We start from the raw sequence: 888 nt of genomic DNA, 5'->3' as shown, positions 1-888 counted from the left end.
GTTTCTGCGAACTGCACATGCTCTCCCAAAACAAGATGAAACCTCACTTCTGTTTATTTTTCCCAACTTTTTGTTCTGTTCATATTCTTCGGGATTCAGGCTGGGATGAACGTGAGGACATTAACTGGGCTCTGATAAATTCAACAATGATTGAGTATAAATATAGGTATACATTTACATATTCATACCATATGCTATGACTATAACATATGCATATTTATTATAATATAAATTTCTAAATTTATGTTTAGAAATTATTTATAATACTTATGTATTATGATTATAAAATATAACTAACATTTAATTTATAATTATAACATATTATAATGATAATTTATTTTGATTATATATTTATTATTACAATTATCTTTTGTAATTTATTCTAATTATAAATATATAATTATAATTATCATATGAAAAATAAGTTTTTGGCTGTCCCCTCTAGAAATATGTTTTCTAATCTTGACTATCCTGAAAGAAATTGTGGCATATTTTCTGCCGTTACCTGGTGTTTCAGGAATTTGTTGGGCTAGTGACACTCACTGAGTGGAGTGCAATATGAGACCGGGGCTGGATGGCCTGCCCATAGCCTGCTTGTGTGTTAAAGAAAGTGGACAAAGACTTGTAAAAAAGGGAATCCGGAGGTTCTGGTTTCTCCTTGGCCACCACACACCATCCCTAGGATGCCAGTAAAGGGGAGAGACAAGGAGGCCTGAGGGACACAGCCCGAGGCCCATGCAGCCTGCTAGCCCTGCAGCAGTGCCCTGTGCATCACCGGAGAGCGGCCGCAGCTGCTGGCCCAGGACTTGTCCGCACCCACTGAGGTCAGGAGATACAGCCTCGGTCTACACTGGGCTCTGATTGCCCCCAACACACAGTCACAGCCTG

This window comes from Ovis aries, chromosome 13, assembly GCF_016772045.2.
Source record: "Ovis aries strain OAR_USU_Benz2616 breed Rambouillet chromosome 13, ARS-UI_Ramb_v3.0, whole genome shotgun sequence".
NCBI classification, from domain to species: domain Eukaryota; kingdom Metazoa; phylum Chordata; class Mammalia; order Artiodactyla; family Bovidae; genus Ovis; species Ovis aries.
Note: the sequence above shows the minus strand (reverse complement) of the source record.